The 17,811-nt window shown below is 35.6% G+C and overlaps 1 long non-coding RNA gene across 4 annotated transcripts in view; it reads left to right on the top strand.

Annotated features, from left to right (window-relative positions):
- Nucleotides 1–17,800, top strand: part of LOC115278510 — a 112,868-nt gene extending 95,068 nt beyond the window's left edge. For all 4 annotated transcript variants that reach the window (XR_003902983.1, XR_003903006.1, XR_003903008.1 and 1 more), the window contains 3 exons: nt 14,257–14,385; nt 16,098–16,272; nt 17,763–17,800. This is a non-coding gene — a long non-coding RNA (uncharacterized LOC115278510). The remainder of the gene's footprint in view (nt 1–14,256; nt 14,386–16,097; nt 16,273–17,762) is intronic.
- Nucleotides 17,801–17,811: the final 11 nt, after the last annotated feature.

The following is a 17,811-nucleotide window of genomic DNA, read 5'->3' as shown; positions in this document are numbered from 1 at the left end:
CCAGCCTCTCCTCAGAATTACAAAAATTTCTCAGAACCTACAAGTACATTACCGAGTAGGCAATGAGAAAAAAGCCTATAGTAATCTTATATGCTTAGGGTTTTGCTCTTGAATCTCTGGATTCAAAGCAATTTCAAGCTCTCCAAGAAGGACGAGTCACTTAAACAATGATTCTCCTCTTTATTTTATAGTTGTGAGTGTTTTGTTTTCTTATTTTCTTGCTGTGCTTTGGACATTTATTTGAGCAAACACCACAGTACCTGGAGAGGAATCATCTTTGAGCTAGCTTAGTTTTAATAGTTTTGCTCTTTCAAGTGCGTAAGCTAGTCTGATCGCCTCTTGTGAGTTCTTGGCAGTAACATAGTTTGCTCTTTGACTCTTCAGCACCAAGGCTGGCTGCGAACATGGGCTGCATGGCTGATTTGGGTTACTCTGGCCTGGCAGTATTGCCATGTGAAGGGAAGAAAAGACGTTTACATGGCCTAAGATGGCCCACTTAGTGTGCATTTCTCTCAACATCTATTTAAAACAAAAATGCACCAGGATATTCAAGTGCATGTGGATGGGAGGGGAGAGGGTGTGTGCATGGGTATATGGGAAACATAAGGTGTGTGTAGTCACTAAATTACCTCCCAAAACTGATCACTCTTTTCATCTTAAACCAGAAGATATGCCATGATATGTTTATTAGGAAGTTCATGCTGAGGTGTATTTCTGCTCCAAAGATGATCAAAGAACTCTCCTGAGAATCGTGGAGCAGATTATATGAGGATTTCAGGTTATACAATAAAATCTGGGCAAGTGTCCTAATCGCTGTCCTAATGACTCACCATATTCAGCCTCTTCCTTCCTTTCTCATTGCTGCTAATGCTCATTTCATGTAAAAATCTCAACTGGAACTAACTAGGACATCTTTAGGGTAATGTTGGTTTCTAGGCAATAGTAATTTTCAATTAAAATTGCACAGTGTACCAGTGAATTGAAAGTCATATACGAGGATGCTGTATTACGGAGTTTTTGGTTTTTCTAATCAACCCCACAGCCCATGCTTTTCTCAAAATTGGCAACAAGTTTCTGGTTTGTTCTTGGGCCATGGTGTTTGTAGTGAGGAGACAAAATCTCCCCAGGATTTAGGCTCAGGTCTCCTCAGGCTATAGAGAGGCCTGCACAGTTCAAGATAAGAGAAGAAAGCACTTCAAACAGCTAGGAATTAATCAGCTAGTCTGGCTTCAAGCTCAGTGTTATAACGGAGCAATTCTGTTTCAGAAGCTCACTTACATTAGCGGAAATTAAATGAGACAGGCTCATTTAACTCTTGTGTGTAAAAGGCTCTTGAAGCACAGTTTAAACCAGCTACTTTGTGATGTCATAAAGCAAGGCGGCTAATTGAGCTCATTGGAAGGGGAAGGGCCCCTGGGTTTGTATCAAAGAGGAATTGGATTGGCCTTTGAAACAATTTCCTTATGTCTTATTCATACCTTCATAGTGTTACATGTTGTGCCAACCATTATCATACACCGGAATGGTCAACCTCTCCTCTCCCGTCACTGCTTTTTGTAACAGAAGAAGCTCTTTCTGGAATACATCTGATAGTTAATTTGTTCTGGGAACCAGTGTAACTGAAGGCCTTTTTCGGTGTACCTCAGAAAGATATTTTTGTGTATTTGAGCGATAGGATTGTCATGTTAAATACTTCTAGAAAACAGACTTTCATTATATTGATGGATTTGATGAAGTACTCAAACACAAACACAATAAACCAAAGTATTTCTTCCTTTTCAAAGTTTTCTAAATCCTAATAAAATTTCTAATTTTATTTTCACTAATAACACAATGGTGTATTCATATATCTCCTTCATATGTTTCTATTGTGATTTAATATTTAATAACTTATATGTGAAAGTAACATTAAATCTCATTTTCAGATTTTAAGGACAACTTTACACAAAACAGGTTGACTAATTCTCAAAGTTTGAGAACAGTCTTAAATAAGTTTATTAACAAATGTTATCTTTTTCATAATTAAATGACTACCCAATCAGAGTAATCAATGTACTAATGATAAGGCTAAAAGTAAAGTCCCATAAGGGTTTAAATCTATGACTCTAAACTCAGAATCATCTGTTGTAATGATTAAACCATTTGCTTTCTATATATCAGATGCTAGCCCATTAACTTAGTCAAAGATATCGAAAGCTTTTTCTTCTTCAGGCTGTTAGTAAAGCAAATAAAACATTTCTCTATGTTATTGACAAGTTCTTAATGGATTTATTCATTAGACACAGTGACCCTTCAACTTAGCTTTAGCCATGCAGAAACAAGCATTAAGAGCATTTGAATATCTCTGGTGTTGATTAAAATATAATCCCTTTTGAAGTTTAAAGCTGTTTAATACATTCAAAATGTATTTTTTAATGTTTTTATTTATTTTTGAGAGAGAGAGAAAGACAACGTGGGCAGGGGAGGGTCAGAGAGAGGAGTCACAAGATCTGAAGACAGGCTCCAGGCTCTTAGCTAGCTGTCAGCACAGAGCCCGACATGGGGCTCAAACCCACTAATGACCTGAGCCAAAGTCAGATGCTTAACCGACTGAGCCACCCAGGCGCCCCTCAAAACGTATTTTGTGTATGGCTAACTCAATAATAACAGTCTAATTGTGACTTCCTTAGTCATTTCCATGAAAATAAAACTGGATTTAATAAAAAGCAAAATTGAAAATCCATAATGCTTTGCAAAGTGGTGAAAAAGTTTTTCTTAAATACTGATTTAAATGGAGAAAAGTTTTAAATAGGTGATCAATACAGGATTTAAATACGAAAGAGAATTTGACTCAGTAACTTACTAGTCTTCCAAATTAATTGGGACGCCATTGATAGATAATGCTTACCAGTGCATAGACGCATTCTGTCTAGATGTTGAGCTTAATCAACTGATATCACTGTTTGTAATATAAAAATTTAGAAATAGCCCAAATATTTATCAACAACATGATAGGTAATTAAATGATCATATATTCATATGGTAAAATGTCACAGGACAGTGACAAAGAAAAAACTTACTATTGCATATTTTTTGGAATGATCTCAAATAATTTTGAGCAAGTTACACATTAATATACATAGGATGATCCCATGTCTATAAATGTTAAAATCAGTTGAATTTCAGAAACATATTTTATAGAGAGCCATACAAACATGTTAAACTAAGAAGAAAAGCAAGATAACAATAGAAAACATACCCAAGGGCCTGTGTGCCAGATACTTTAAAAGAATACAATCTATATTTTTAGTATATTTGTGATTCCCACTTAAAGATGGAAAATGGCTTACAGAAAGAAAATGATATACAGAGAGATCCCTCCCAAATCACACAGCTATAAAGTAGAAGATCCAGATTTTAATTTAAAAAAAATTTTAATGTTTATTTTTGAGAGAGAGAGAGAGAGAGAGAGAGAGCAAGCTGGGGAGGGACAGAGAGGGAGGGAGCCACAGAATCCAAAGAAGGCTCCAAACTCTGAGCTGTCAGCACAGAGCCTGACATGGGGCTCAAACTCCTAAACCATGAGATCATGACCTGATCTGAAGTCAGATGTTTAACCAACTGAGTCACCCAGGTGGCCCTAAGAACCAGGATTTAAATCCAACAGCTGAGCTCATGAAGTTGTGATCATTCCCTGTGCTCGGCAGCCTAGGGTGGATGATTAACAGAAAATTCACCACAGTGTTTACTTTTTGGAAAGGTGAGGGAAATGGAAGAAGCATGCATTTGATAGAAAGGAACATAGAGAGGGCTTCAAAGTAATGGAAATATTTCTGTTGGATGGTAGTTATACATATGTTTATTTTATTATTTTTTGAACATACACATATTCTATTAACAGAATACATAGAATTTTTCTATTTTAAGTTATAGTTACCTATTTTATAGTTAAAAATGTATACTTTCTTATTTTGCCACTTTCAGCAGAATTAATCAAATCACTGTGGTAATAGAAATCAAGTTTGTTTTTTACTAAAAATAAATAAAATAGTCTTTAAAATTAATATATTTCATAATCAAGTTATCCTGTTATTTGGATTTTAATAGTACATTTTTTTTTACCCTGAGAGTTGATGGGAAGAAGAGTACTAATAAGTGATTGAGTGTCTAATAACATTGAAAGGACACATATTAACCTAATGCTTGGTATATGCCTGCAAGCTAAGATCAGCACTTCACATTTTGTTTCTTAGTCATTTCAAAGTATGTAGAAAAATCTGCAAGATAATAGTACATAAAAATGACATTAGCAGCAAATGTTAATTGAGCACTTAATATGTTATAGGCATCATGATTGATACTAACATATATGATATTTTATGTCATGCTTACATCAAACTCAGAAAGAGGTATTTTATTGTTATTCCTGTTGTTCAGATAAGAAATAGAGGCTAGGGGCACATGGGTGGCTCAGTCAGTTTTAAGCCTTCCACTCTTGTTTCAGGCTCAGATCATGATCTCAATGTTTATGAGTTTGAGCCCAACATCAGGCTCTGTGGTAACAGTGTGAAACCTGCTTGGGATTCTCTGTCTACCTCTGCACCTCTCCCACTCATGTTTTTTCTCTCTCAAAATAAATAAATAAACTTAAAAAATAGAAATCAAGGCTAGAATAGGTTAAATAATATTTATTTTTACCCAATTAGAAAGTTGCAGAGCTAAAATTAGAGCCCAATTCTTTATGATTCCAAAGGTAATGTTCCTAATCATTACCCTCATGATTAAAAAAAAAAATTAGTCTTTTTCATATGAAAAATTTTGAGCACATAACAGAGTTGAAAGAATTTTACAACAACCACTTGTCATATTAATCTGCTTGGGCTACCATAATAAAACCCTACAATGCCACAATGCCTCAATGGATGGCTTAAACAACAAAATTGATTTTCTCACCATTCTGGAGACTGGGAAGTCCAAAATCAGGTTTCAGTAGAGTTCAGTTTCTGGTGAGGTCTTTGTTCCTGGATTGAAAACAACTATCATTTTCACATGACCTTCTTCTGTATGTACATGAAGAGAATGGGCATGCAAGCAGCAGAAAGAGAGGGACAGGGGAAGGATTGTAAGAGAGAGAGAGCATGAATGTGGGAGAGAATGGACTCATGTGATTACAGAGGCTGACAATGGCTCTGACTTGCAGTTGGCAAGCTAGAGACCCAGGAGAGATGGTGGTGTAGTTCCATTCTGAGTCCACAGACCTGAAGAACAGGAGAGGTGGCATTGTAAATTCTAATCCAAGGGCAGAAGAAAACTGATGTCTCAGCTCAAAGAGTCAGGTGGGCGGAGCTCCCTTTTATTCAGTCTTTGTTCTATTCAGGCTTCCCATTGATTGGATAAAGTCTACCTATGTTAAACAGAACAATCTATTTCACTCAGTTTCCCAATTCAAATGTTAATATCATCCCAAAACATGCTCACAGGTACACCGGAAATAGTGTTTGACCACTTTTCTAGGTAATTTATAGCCCAGCCACGTTGGCACAAAATTAACCATCACACCATTTATTTCTGCCCCATTGTTGAAAAGACTTTTTCCATTGGATATTTTGACATCTTGACTAAAAATTAGCTGACTGTATAAATGGATCTGTTTCTGGGTGAATGAGATAATTATTACATTTGTTGATACGTTGATTTTAAATGACTCTTGCTTCTTTCAAAAAGTTTTTCAGTCTAATGAAGATAACAGAAGTGATAGCAGAAATGGCCAATCGTTAGATAAGATTCACAAAATTCATAGATCTTACCTAGGAGTCAAACTTGACTAACAATTTAAATAAGGTTTGCATTTTTCTTTTAAATAAATGGCCAGATAGCAAATATTTTAGCCTTTTGTAGGCTAGACATGGTCTCTGTCACACACTTTTCTTTACTTTTTTTTAACAACTCTTTAGTAGATAGCCTTTTGTCTGATGATTACTGATTTAAAGGAAATAGGTAATCACATGCCGCAGAAAAATAAAGTCTGACAACTTTTAATACAATGCTTCAGAAAATTTCCTTCACTAAAACACACTTCAACCCAGATTTAACATATGTGATATCCAAATTATCCATGCATGGCATCACTTACACAAAGGGCAGTAATTTATTTATTAAAAATTATCTCCATTTTGTACTCCAATAATTTTATACTCTGATAAATAAATAGCTGCCACAGATGAATTTTAGCAAGGTGGAAAAATTAAAACAGATAGAATACATATGTTCTGCTGAAAGCCTTTTAGTAAATATCACCAACAGGTCTTGTTACCGTGTTTGTTAGATTTGTTTGAGACATTTCTTTCTTTGTCCAGAATCTCTTCCCGGGAGTGCCTCAGTTGGGAAGAGTGAATTATAGACTAGCTGCTGTCTCTTGCTTTGTAGCAGGATTGAAGATAGTTGATCATTAGTTGAAAAGACCTGAGGATGGATTCAAGTGATAGAAATAGAATGGAGATCAAAGTAAGAAATTACAAAAGTGAGTAAAAGGAGAATTTTGAGACTTTATATGTAGGTGAGGTCTTAGCCTTGAGTTGGAAAAGGTTTATTTTTCTTGAGATACTGGTTAAAGAAAGAGTGGGTGTTTAAATATAAAGGGGTGATATTACATAGAGAAATGTGATAATTTAAAATATTTATACTATAAAACTTAATTTGAAAAATAACAGTATAAATTGTATATCTGATACAAATGATGAGGGAAGAATAAATGTGGGACTTCAGAAAAGGAGAAAGGTTTGAAGGAACCACTGTCAGGGATGTGGTATGCCATCAAGAAACAAACAAAAAATTGGCAATTGTGGTCATTTTATGCTTATAATAAAATAATGAATAATAATCACTTATTGTGATTGAATCACATACTGTGTGCGAGGTGATGGGCAAGTTAATAATAAAACAAAACTGTATTATCCACAAATGTTAGATTCTAAAGATGGCTACTACCTTGAATATTTCCTGTATTCAAATATATTGTTTGTGAAGTTCCAAATAAGGACAGATCACCTACGTCTCCTGAAGTCGAATACATTTTCCTTCAGTGCTGAAACAGATTGCTATTTGTGTTTGAAATTCCAATCCTGCATTCTGGAAATATGTTGCATGAAACTATGACTAAGATCCCTCATGTCCTGTTTACTCCAGGACAGTCACTTACTTGGTAGAATGGTTAATGGGGATCATCCATTCCACTTACATTACTCCTTCTTTCTCAAGCAAAAGTATTACATTTTGAGAAAGGTAATATGATTCCAGAAACTAAGACTCAATAGCATTCAGTACATATAAATTGAACTCATTCTGTGTTTCGATGGGAAATTGACAATGAAGAACATATGAAGTTGAACATAGAAACCCTGTAGGTGAAGGTCAGTTTTAGTAAGAAGGAATTGAGTGAATGAAGTTCAGAGTCGCTATCATTGTACTTGAAAAGCTAGATTCATCCATGAGGGCAATTAAAGTTGTAAGTATTTGAGGCTGTGGAAATGACTCATTATTTGGTGGCAAAATACAGAAATTCTCTAAAACAAGTTTGTGTGAACTAGAGTTTTAGTGAAAGTCTTTAAGACAGAAGTTATCGCCAGTGCTTCTGAAATGTTCATTGATAATATCACTACATAGATGTTTACATATATATATCTTTATTATATATATTCTTCTGAAAATGTAGTAGCCAAGTGAATTAAATTTAATACTTTGAAAGTCATTTCTTTGAGATACAATGAGAGTTCTGATTGCTGGGATTTTACAAGTTGATTCAAATAAAAAGCTGTGAAAAAACTGGTCACCCACATAAAGGATTATAAGACATCTTCAAAGTGCTTTTTACTGACAGTTGTGTGGTAAAGGGTGTAATACTGAAATAATTAGCAATAGTTGCAAAATAAAGAAAATCAGAGGGGATTAGTGCTTTCTCTTCAGAATGTGTGGGAGACCAAAATACACTGTGGGTTTAGCAGAGTTTTTCTAAACACTCTAAGCTACTAAATTGAGACAGATAAGAAAGGAACCTTTAACACATCTTTTTAATATTACTAATCTGTTGGACTGTTTTATTTCAGGCAGACTGTGTAAAACATGAGACAATATAAGAATGAACAAGTATTTTTTCCAGTGCATCTCCTGTCTCAAAACTATTATGAGAGAAACAGAAAATACAATTCTAGTCACAATTGAGTATATTTTCAGAGGTGATTTTCAAAACTTGAAAGAAACTTCAAAGAGATGTAAATATCATGCTCTGTGCTCTCCCGTTCCCCCTAAGGTCAGTTTCTTGGCAGTGTTCTTTTCAGTCAAGACAGTTGTCTTTGCCAGTACCAGTCTACTGGGAGACAATTGCGTGTTGGGCAGCTGCCTGTTCAGTGAGAGGTGTGTCACTTCTGCAAGTTTTTTTTCTTGCATCTTCTCAGGAACGAGAACCCAGTCATCTAGTTGTCACTCCATATGCTATGCCATATGCTAATTTGACATGAAGCCGTATTGTAGGCAAGTTTGTTTCTCCAGGACTTCACTCCAGGAATGGACAGGACAATAAGGACATGTAAACACAGGATCGATTTCATACCCATGAAGTGGGGCCCATTGGCGATTTATACTGTTCTCATAAGAGGTGGGAATATTTGGGAATGGTCAGTCAGAGTCTTGTCTCAGGTCTGTTTCCTGAAAGCAAGCAATATGTTCTAGTAATAGATGCAATACTCCATTTCACAAAAATCCTTCATTGGAATTCTGATTTCAAAAGAAAGGCTCCCCTGATAAGAGTGGATAAGCCATTTTACAGCGTTTTACAGATGAATTCAATTTGATAGTGATTTTTATCTGAAGTCTGCTTGTTAGGCAAGCTTGCAATGGATGGAAAATAAATTTTTTTCATGAAAAATAAATAAGAATGCATTTTATAAGTGTTTTGAGACATTGTCTTGTTTTATCTTTATCAAAGTACTTATGGTGGTGCATCCATCTTGGGGTAATAATAGATGAGATTAAAGTAGATGCAGAGAAGGAAATAAGAGAACAAGTCAAATGCAGCTTTTTCTTACTTTAATGCCCAAAAATGTCACTAAAACTACTGGATACAGAATGAAGTCTCAAGAACAAAAACTCATAGCGAGCTCCAAGGAAAAATGATTGACTCCAAGGAAAACAAAACAGACTTCATTATTTTTACTCCCTGGGGAGAATTTAGAAAACTTAACCTAAAATGATAGAAACAAAAAATAATCCATGGCTTTCCCCTTTCACTGTCAGGAATCTGAGAGAGTGACTGCATTAGATTTCCTGCTATACTAATAGAATAGTGAAGTTTGTGTCTTTTCTTCCATACCCCACCATAATTCTCTTAAGAGAATTTCTGGAGTAATGTATGTCCTTGAGCAGCTGGCCTCAGACACATCTGTACTTGGTCACTGTGGCGATCAGGCATATTGTCACAGGAGCTTGGTGTTGAAAGTCATATGTATGGTATGCATATTAGAGGTAGTGGTGTTTAATTAAAGCAGGATGATGAGGATAATGATGATGATGTGTGTGATTTCCTTAAGTTGGGTGAGGGAAGTTGGCCTGGAAGGAGACTGCTGGTTTTGCGGTACATGTTTCTACTTTAGGGACTACTCAGTCTTACATATTCTGAAATTCAATTTTTCTGAGCTCTACTAGGACTTATAGGCTTTGTGGATGCAACGCTGACTAAACCCTCAAGAGACTAGTGATAAACGGCAGTGTCAATTTATTTACAGTGGAATATTTATCTGGCCTTCTGTGGCTTCTCCAGTTTGTCCAGTGGGAATATTAGCAATCCTCACTGGGAAAATGTTTACCAGAATTAAACTAGACGGCTCAATAATTTGGCCACCTGAGGGGAGGAATTACAGTCTCAGAGTATTTTTAACCCATTCAAATAAGTCAATGTCCAACATCACAAATGACATAGTTAAAACCTTTTAAATAAAATGCTGGGAAACAGAAGCATTTGGGTTTGGAGGTTCTCCCATCTGTCTTACCATCATCAGTTCTTCGCATTTCCTACTTGATCCATTTGTTTCTGAACCATTGGGCAATGCTTATTTCTTTTTTTTTAAATTTTCTTTTAATGTTTATTCATTTTTAAGAGAGACAGAGACAGAGTGTGAGCAGTGGAGGGGCAGAGAGAGATGGAAACACAATCTGAAGCGGGCTTCAGGCTGTGAGCTTTCAGCACAGAGCCCCATGTGGGCTTCGAACTCACGAACCATGAGACTGTGACCTAAGCTGAAGTCTGATGCTTAACCGACTGAGCCACGCAGGTGGCCCCGGGAATGTCTATTTCAAAACGCCCTTTTGTTAACCCATCCTGCGCCTGTATCCCCTAACACTACAACACTTAAATTCCACTCACAAGATTCCTCAGGGTCTGTATCTAAGCGGTAGGGAGCAATGGAGCCTGGCCAGCTGAATTTTCAGGTACACAGTACTAGCAACCACTCCATCTATTTCAGGTTATTTTCAAAGAGATGGATCTAAATTAGAGAATGAAATTTAAGGTCCTTCATGTGTAAGCAACTTCTCATGTTTAGAGAATGAAAAAATATTGCTCAGCAATATCATGAAATAGTACTGTAGATATGTAATTTCTCCAGAAAAGAAGAATTGATCATTCTCATCTGCTCTGTATGGGACAAACCATAATTTGAATATTTTGTTCATTTACAGCAGCCCCACTCAATCATTCATTATTCATCCAAACATTAATATAACATATATTATATTCCAGCCAAAGCACTAACTTTAGGTGATACAAAATTTTTAAAAAATTATGTCAAAGATCTTACAAGTTATGAGGAGAAAAGATAAAAGTGATGTTAAAATAATAATAAATTGTCATCATAATAATATCTACTCCTTATTTATTGTTACCTACTTGGTATCATGCTCAGTTCTCATTCTTTTTATAAATTATTTAACCCTCATAACACTATATGATATTAACATAACATATATTAAGTATTATTATCCTCATTTTACAAATGAATCACAGAAGTTAAGTAAATTGCCCAAGGTCACACAACTTTTAATTGACAACGCTTATGTTAATTCCTGTCTATCTAACTCTGAAGCTCATGCTCTTATTCACAATGTTAGACTTTTGGAAATAAAAACAACAACAATTCAGTGCTATGTAAAAGATATGAAAAAGATGCTTTGCATGAAAAGAAGGAGGTGGTAAGAGTTCTGTTAAGGGAATTTTCCAATCAGGAGGCACAACAGGAATTGAAGCTTTGAAATGTTTTGGGTCAGAAGATAAGACAGGGCAAAGAACAGGGTAGAAAGAGTCTAACCTTTTAAGAGAACCACAAATAGTTCTGTATTACTGAACTTTAAGGGAAAGTAAAATATAAAAACTAGGGAGTTAGGGAAAAGCCAGATTCTAGAAGCCTTGCATGTTTCCATAAGAGGCTTAACCTTTGTCCTGTCAGCAGTGAGGAGACATTAAAGAATTTTAAAGCAGGGAGATATACACTATGTGTCTGAATTTATGTCAACACTTAAAATAAGATTATCCTCTACTTTCACAGTTGGAAAACGTAAAGATATAAATGCAAAAAAAGTTTTAAATTATGTTTTTCCCACTCTTGGTGAAGTAGGTATATTATTAACTTAGATATACTCTTATATTCTATAATATTATGTTTGATAGCAAATTAATTCAGAATCATTGCTTTATCCTACTCTATCATTTCTGAACTCTTTACCCAGTATCTGTGATATTAATATCAACCAAATCACTTGAGATGCTTTTTGAGTTTGGTAACATATTTTTCAAGAGCACATCTATTCTATAAAAGTTGTTTGTGATATAACATATTGAGAATCCATATTTTAAGATGTCATTGGAAGTTATTTTCCGGCAATAAGAACGTGATTTCTTAAAAGATTGTATCATCTAGAAGAGGACTAAAAATACTCCTAAGTATATCTCTAGAATTTACACACTTATGTACTGTATTGTTATTATGAATGACTATAAATTGACTTGTGTGCAATGGGATGAAACTCTAGTAAATAGTATATCAAAACTTCAGGAAATATTATTAAATCTATCTTTTATTCAGTGCCTATTGTGTGCTCCACATTTTTTTAATGTTTTAATTTTTATTTTATTTCCTTATTTTTAAAGTTTATTTAATTTGAGAAAAGAGAGAGAGAGAATGAGTGGGGAAGGGGCAGAGAAAGAGAGAAAGAGAAAATCCCAAGCAGGGTCAACACTGTCAGCTCAGAGCCTTAGGTGGGGCTTAAACTTATGAGCTGTGCAATCATGATCCAAGCCAAAAGTTGGATGCTTAACTGACAGGCACCCCTGTCCCCTAAAGATTCCTCTTTTTACATTTTCTCCCTATGACATCTACTACGGAATCTGTCATAAAGAAGATATTCAATGAATCTTTTATGATTGAACAAATGATTCTCACAGATGTAGTTTCTCGTAAGAGCTATTTTCTTAAATATTAATTTATGTTTAATTGCATATTTTTAATCACTTGTCATTATGTAACTTTATAAGCTAGCAGGAAGCAGTGTGTAGGACCTCTATATTTTGCAGCTCTGGTAAAATCTGATTTTGTTAAGTTTTTATCATTTAGAACTTGAATCCTTTAATGGGTATAAAATGGTATTTTTTTATTATTTAATACATTATTCCCCATTTCCAGTAATACTGGGCATATTTTTCTGTGTTCACTAGCAACTTGGATTTTCATTTCTGTGAATTTCTTGTTCATCTTTATTCTATAATCATTTTTGTTTAGTATTCTTTTCTTTATTTGTAGTAATATTTCACATATTTTGGATTTTGATCTTTTGCCAGTCATGTGTTTGAAATGTTTCAGGCTGGCCTTTCCTTTTTAACTTTGTTCACCATGTCTTGTGTTAAAGAGGTGTTTCCACTTCATTGAAGCCAAAGATGCAGAATGTTTTCCAGTGTAGATCAATCAACATTTCAATTAACTTACCAGTTACTAGAATTTTATCATATGGTTACATATGTGTAGACAGAGTGAAAAAAGAATCAAGCACATCACAGATTGAGTGATGAAGAATTCCATATAAGCATGACTAAATGAGGATAATAAACTTTAATGAAGAAATCGAGATGATTTAAACAGTTTCGAAGAAACAAGCCATGTAAGTGCAAGGTATTGTTAAACAGAGGGATAAAAATATGTAATATACAGTTCAGAGTGCACACATTAGTTACCCTTTTCGTTTTATATATTGAGTACCGGAGTTCTTGGTGGTTTAAATGTCAGATATTTTCTTTGATGTTCTTTGACATTTTCTATAAACCTAGAATCCATTTTTTTAACAGAACAAGCTTAGATTGTGAAATGTCACTTGCTATTACTTTCTTGAAATACATGACTGAATATAGAGTATATCACTGTGGTGGTATAGGTAATACTGCAGTGGGCACCTGCAGAACATCTTGCATGAAGAGCTAATTAAATTTCCTGGTACCTAGATAAAAGTGGTGGCCTTTATTAAAAATCATTTCTTATACCAGGAAAAATCAAAGAAAAAGGAGTCTGTATTACAAGCTGGTAAAAACAAATCAGAGTATACATACTATTGTTATATAAAATGAAGATGGTTTTTCTCATCTACCCCAACTCCAAGAACAACTTTTTATCTATATCACAACATTCGTAATACCTTTATATGATTTACCTCTTTTGATTCTCAAAGCTTTGTGTGATTGGTTGTATAATGACCACTCTCCCCATTATAGAGATAAGAAAACTGAGACTTAGAAGTTAAGTGACTTGGTCATAGTTAAGGCTCAGTTAGCTTTTAGCCAGGCACATCAGGAATTAGAACTCAGCTCTTTAGAATTCTGATCCAGGTTTGGGCTTTTTTGGTTTGTTTTTGTTTTGCTTTGTTTTGGTTTCCCCTTTAACTTACTAGATCCCTAATTTCTATATTGGGTTTTTGATGCTTTCCAACGAGCTCATCCCTATATTCAATGCACGAGCCTTGTACAGACGCTAACACTGATAGGTGGAGAGATGCATGATGATTTTAGAACATTTGTGTGAATTCATTGACACTATTCCTATCGGATTATGCAGTCTAATCCCCCTCTACTTAAATATGAATAGGACTTAGGTATTCATTTCTGGCTAATAGAATGTGGCAGAAGCAATGCTGCATGACTTCCAGGCTAGATCACAAAAGGCCATAGATCTTCTTGTTTCTTTCCCTTAGGACTGGTGCTCTTGAAACCCACTGTCCGTACTGTGAAGAAGCCAAGAGCCACATGAAATGCACTGGTAGAGGAGCTCTGCCACAGCCCTGGCAAAGGTCCAAGCTGATAGCCAACATCAAATGTTATGTGTACGGGGATCATTAAATCATTTCTGCTTCTGAAACTCTGAGTCACTCAGGCTGATGGCAGGTGTAGCCCAGACAAACTGTCCCCACCAAGCCCAGTCCTGATCACAGATGTGTGAACCAAATAAAAGTTATTATTTGGTTAATGTTTGATGCCATTAAGTCTTGAGATGGTTTGGATACAGTAACTATAACAAACAAATTTTTCTGCATTCATCTAACATTCCCTATGTCCTGACACTGTTTATGGTGCCAAGGATGAAGAAGAAAGCAAAAAGAGAGGGAAGCAACGTTTGTAGTTTGCACAATATGATCTAGGAACTGTGACTGTGGAAACTTACATATATTATCCCAAATAATTATCAGAATAACTCATAAAGAAAGTATAATTATTATCTTCATTTGGCAGAAGAGACACTGGTGAGGAACACGGTTAAGAGATTTTCCATGGAATATAAATTTGGTGAATTGTTAGAACTAAGGCAGAACTTAGTATTTAGAGCTCAGGTTTCTCTGCCACAAGGAAATTAGAAAGTGCTTGTTGAATCTGAAGATTCTAAATTTAAAATACGTTTATAACTAATCATTAACATATAATAAAGGTTATAACAGAAGTATATATGCAGAATGCTTCGATACACATATGGTAGAATGTATTTGTATTTTTATTTATTTTATTTTATTTTTTCCATAATATTTTATTGTCAAATTGTTTTCCATACAACACCCAGTGCTCTTCCCTACAAGTGCCCTCCTCCATCACCACCACCTCTTTCCCCCCCTCCCCCTTCCCCTTCAACTCTCAGTGCATTTTCAGTGTTCAGTAGTCTCTCAGGTTTTGTATCCCTCTCTCTCCCCAACTCTCTCTCCCTCCTCCACTTTCCCTGGTTCTCCATTAGGTTTCTCCTGTTTTCCTGTTAGACCTATGAGTGCAAACATATGGTTTCTGTCCTCTGCCTAGCTTACTTCGCTTAGCATGACACCCTCAAGGTCCATCCACTTTTCTACAAATGGCCATATGTCATTCTTTCTCATTGCCATGTAGTACTCCATCGTGTATATATAACACATCTTCTTGATCCACTCATCAGGTGATGGACATTTAGGCCCTTTCCATGTTTTGGCTATTGTTGACAGTGCTGCTATGAACATTGGGGTACATGTGCTCCTATGCATCAGCATTTCTGTCTCTCTTGGGTAAATCCCCTGCAATGCTATTGCTGGGTCATAAGGGAGTTCTATGGATAGTTTTTTGAGGAACCTCCACACTGTTTTCCAGAGCAGCTGCACCAGTTTACATTCCCACCAGCAGTGTAAGAGGGTGCCCATCTCTCCACACCCTCGCCAGCATCTATAGTCCCTTAAGATCAGGAACACGACAGGGATGCCCACTCTCACCACTGTTGTTTAACATAGTGCTAGAAGTCCTAGCATCAGCAATCAGACAACAAAAAGAAATAAAAGGCATCAGAACTGGCAAAGAAGAATTCAAACTTTCACTTTTTGCAGATGACATGATACTCTACATGGAAAACCCAATCGACTCCACCAGAAGCCTTCTAGAACTGATCAATGAATTCAGGAAAGTTGCAGGGTACAAAATCAATGTACAGAAATCAGTTACATTCCTATACACCAAAAATAAGGCAGCCAAAAGAGAAATCAAGAAACTGATCCCATTCACTAATGTATTTTTATTGTTATCTCTTTTCCAGAATGAATGAAGATTTCTTCACTCTTTTGCCTACAAATTAACAGTGTTTGCAAAGAGAAGGATTCCAAAGAGCACTCAGATCAGAGAGGAAATTATGACAGTCATAGGGATGCAAAGGACCTAAGGATAGGTGGGGAAGGACTAGAGTTTGGGCTCATGGGAACATAAGGGAAAAGGTGAGTGGTCATGAGGAGTGAAAGAAAAGTTGGGTAATACCTTATTTCTCAGGCCAAGGAATTTGCATCTTATTCTAAGATCAATAGGGAGTTGGGGATTTATCAGGTCATAAATCTGAAAAGCATTGCTATATGAAGATATAATTTCAATTGTTAAAACCAGCCTGAAAGTTAAAGTAATAATCTATGTGAGAAACAAAGAGGCATCTAAATAAAGGGGAATGAATGGTTAGAATGAAGAGGAAAGAAGGATTCTACAAAGATACAAATTAATGATTGTGAATTACTTTGGGTCTAATTTGGATGATTGGTTATTGACCCTGGATGGGATGAATGGTCCTTGATTCCAAACAAAAGGTAGAACAAGGGGTGTGGGTTTAACAGAGATATTGAGATTATGTTTCAAATGTTGAATGAGGAAATTTTTTAAAAAAGTAGTCAATACAAAACTAAAAGTTTAAATCTGTAGCTCAACCAAAAGGTTGGATCTGAAAGGTGGATATTTGGGAGTCAGTGGAAGGAAGAGACAGGGAGAGAATGAAAATGAATGAAATTACCTAGTGAATACTAAGGCGAAGGGAGGGCAGAGAATATGAACATGGGACATGGGAGGTCGGATTACTGCTTAGAGGGCTCATATAGAAATGAGCCACTGAAACAGATATTAGAGAGAAAAAGAAGAAACAAAAAATGACTTTCTGGAATCCAAGAAAAAGGAAGGAGCTTAAAGCAGGATATAACACAGACAATTTAGGAAGCATACAGGTTAAAAAATAGCCATTGCCTTTAGGATGTAGGAAATGAATATGGAGGTTAAGTTGTAAAAGAAAGTGGGAGTTTGAAGAGGGTGCACAAAGGTGGCCTTGATACTGCACAAAGGCAGAAAGTAAAAAGTTTCAAGAGCAGGAAGTTGCTTTTGTTAGGTTCATGCAACTTAGCACATCTAACATATAATCTATCCCCTCTCTCACACATTGTTAACCCTATTGTTTGAGCTTTGAAAGAAGTAGGAAACATGAGCCCTAGTATCCAAATATCTGATGAAAATGAGGCTAGGGGAGAACAGGAAGTAAAGAAATCCTGACAAAATATACAGGTATCTCTTAAGGAGTTTGTTGCAGAGAGTAAGAAAAATAGGACAGTCACTCACAGAAGATACGAGATCAAAAAACTTTTGAAATTAAAATTTATTTATACTAACATGGATGATACCAAAATTTTTAAATATCTTATGTAAACATATATGTAAATTAATATGCATTTAAAAACTATGTATATATGGGTGTACATATAAGTATAGAACACATATAGACTAAATGTTAAAGTTTCCCTACAAAATTCATATGTTGAAACCTAATTTTCAGTGTCATGGTACTTAAATGGGGCCTTTGGAAGCAATTCGGTAATGAGGGTAGAGCAATCATGCATGGGATTAGTGTACTTTTCAAAGAGACTCCAGAGAGCTCTCTCTTCCTTTCTATCATGTGAAGACACAGCAAGAAGATTGCTGTCTATGAACCAGGAAGCCGAATCTTATTT

Source organism: Suricata suricatta, chromosome 1 (assembly GCF_006229205.1).
Source record: "Suricata suricatta isolate VVHF042 chromosome 1, meerkat_22Aug2017_6uvM2_HiC, whole genome shotgun sequence".
Taxonomy (NCBI): domain Eukaryota; kingdom Metazoa; phylum Chordata; class Mammalia; order Carnivora; family Herpestidae; genus Suricata; species Suricata suricatta.
This window is presented reverse-complemented; position numbering and strand designations above follow the sequence as displayed.